Genomic DNA, 3,131 nt, shown 5'->3' with positions numbered 1-3,131 from the left:
ACCAGAGGGTGGGGATCGAGCAGTGGGGGGGGGGGTCAGAGTCCGACCCGTATCCGTAACCGCTCTCTCCCCTCTGCTTTATGCGGTGCGGCGGCGGATGGGCTGGCCAAAGGCCGTGCAAGCCTAGGCCCAGACGCATTCAGGTCCTCGTGGTGGCTATGATTTTTTTTCTCTGTTTCATTGATCATTAGTACTAATTATTGTATTAGTGCAGTTTTAGACCATGTTTAGTACTGTTTAGTACCTAGTTTGACTGCCACTTACATTCTAGTCCTGTTCTAGATTACATCTGACTAGGACTTGTGTAATTATTAATGTGTTTATATTATGTAATGGATTGATAATATAAATAAAGTACCGGATTTCATCTAGGAAGTATGACATGTTCCATGTGTTTACCACATATCAAGTTCTCTTGAACATGTTTTAGCGATCGAGATCATCTTCTCTCGCACACCAAACTTGCAAATTTTTGAATATTTCTCCCTCATTATATTTGGAATCACAAGGTAATGAGTTGGGATCTACTGCTCATTTGCAAATTATCCCCTCTTACTGTGAGGTCAACGCTTTGTCATTCTCGACAAGCGATTACCTCCAACGTGTATTCCTTATATCTGAATTGTAGCATACACAAGGTAATGGCGATATAGCCTATTACTGTGAGATCTAAATGATCTTCAAAGTGTTATGTTCACACAATTGAGGTTGAGAATTTTTCAAGTTTACGCTTGAGTATCAAATTTTTGCATTCTTATTACAGAACCATGATGGTTTTTAATTTACCACCTGTAAATTAATTATCTCTGGTTTTCCCATGTAGGCAAAGATGACTGCCAAAGAGTTTGAGGAGCTTGCCCTCAATGGCCACAATTACCCTACATGGGCTATGGACATCAAGATCAGTCTTGCGTCCCGTGGGATAGCGCGTGCAATACAACCCCCGGAGACTCCTCTCCCGGCTGGGGCCACGCCGCTGACAGAACAGCAGAACTATGCTGCCTTATTCATCATTAGGCACCATATTCATCCAGATCTCAAGTCTGAGTATTGACAGGAGGAATCTCCTGGTACTCTGTTTCTGGCCCTCAAAACGAGGTATGAACAGCAGAAGGCAGTAGTCCTGCCAGAAGCACTCCTTGATTAGACTCATCTCCGTCTTCAGGATTTCAAGTCCATCGGTGAGTACAATCATGCTGTTCGTAACATATGTTCCAAACTGCGCTTTTGTGAGAAGGAACCTACTGAGGGGGAGAAGATAGAGAAAACTTTGTCTACTATGCTCCCTTCAGATAGGATCCTCCAACAACAATACCGTGCTCGTAACTACACTGTCTATTCCGAGCTTATTCACATGTTACTTCAGGCTGAAAAGCATGATGAGCTACTTGCTAAGAATGGCTCTCAGCGCCCAGTTGGGGCACAACCTTTACCTGAAGTCCATCTGAATGTTGCAAATAGACAAAAGTTTAATGGTACCCCTCGGGGTAAACAATCCAATTTCGAGCATAAGCGAAAGCGCAATGGGAACAGGAGATCTAGATACCCAGGCAAGGGAAAAGGCACTTCAAAGCCCAGGCTTGATAAATCTAAGCTTTGCAACAAGTATGGATGCTCCACACATTCTACTGAAAAGTGCACAATGCCCAAGCATCTGGTTATGCTGTACCAGCAATCTCAGGGACGCAAAGCACCTCAAGGGAAAAGGTTTGAAGCCAACTTCAACCTTCATCCGGATAGCGCAAAAGGAGCTGGTGGTTCGCACGATGTTCCTCCTGGACCGAGCAACGCCGTGGTTCCTTATCTGCCTGAGGCTACTGCTGAAATGGAGAACACGTTGATTGAGTACACCGCAAACAACGTGTTTGGAGACTTTGACTAGTCCCTCAATCTCCTAGTGATCTACTTACTTATGTCCATTTGTGATGATTGTAATAAGAACATAAGTTTGTTGTTGTCTTTATATTGTATTGTATCAGCACATTTGATATAATAAAGATTGTAATCTATATATTACTATGAGGTTTTCTTATTGAAAATTCTTTGTTTTATATAGTTTTCTACGGGGACAATCCGATGGAAGAGGAATTATGCCTTGTGGACAGTGGTGCCACAAACTCCATACTGAGGGAGATGAAATATTTCCAAACTCTGAAAAAGACGAATGGAGATATTCTAACTATCGCTGGACACGATACTGTGATTGTTGGTACTGGACGTGCCATATTCACCCTCCCAAATGGTACATATGTGACAATTGAGGATGCTTTACTGTATCCCGATTCTGCACGTACCCTGATCAGTTATCGAGATATCCGTAAAAATGGTTTTCATATTGAAACCCATGAAGACAACAAAGAGGAGTATCTACTCTTTACTAAAGATGACGGATATGGCAAAAAGGTACATGAGAAAATTCCTTCTCTATCGTCTGGTTTGTACTATACGTACATTAAACCCGTGGAACATGTTGCATACAAAGTAATTTTCCAGAATGTTAACGCATTCCAAACCTGGCATGATCGCCTAGGCCATCCTGGAATAGGGATGATGAGAAAAATTACTAGCAATTCCATTGGTCATAATTTGCTTGAGTCAAAATTTCCTCAATCTTCTGATTTTGTGTGCACATCTTGTGCCACGGGAAAGCTAATTTTGAGGCCCTCACACCTCAAAATACAAGCTGAACCACTTCAGTTCCTTGAACGTATTCAAGGAGACATTTGTGGTCCCATTCAGCCATTATCTGGACCTTTCCGGTATTTCATGGTTCTGATTGACGCATCTACACGATGGTCACATGTGTGTCTTCTATCCACACGAAACCATGCATTTGCCAAGATAATGAGGCAAGTCATTAAGTTGCAAGCCCATTATCCTGAAAGTCGAATTAAATCAATTCGAATGGACAATGCTGCAGAATTCTCCTCACGTGCTTTCAATGATTATTGCATGGCTTTGGGGATTGAAGTTCAGCACTCTGTTCCATATGTCCATACACAAAATGGTTTGGCTGAAGCGTTGATTAAGAGGATCAAACTCATTGCAAGACCTTTGTTGACGAATTGCAACTTGCCAACCTCTTGTTGGGGTCACGCTGTTTTACACGCTGCTGACTTGATACAACTGAG

Source organism: Triticum aestivum, chromosome 5D (genome assembly GCF_018294505.1).
Source record: "Triticum aestivum cultivar Chinese Spring chromosome 5D, IWGSC CS RefSeq v2.1, whole genome shotgun sequence".
Taxonomy (NCBI): Eukaryota; Viridiplantae; Streptophyta; class Magnoliopsida; order Poales; family Poaceae; genus Triticum; species Triticum aestivum.
The sequence above is the reverse complement of the archived record's forward strand: the minus strand, read 5'-3'. Positions refer to the sequence as shown.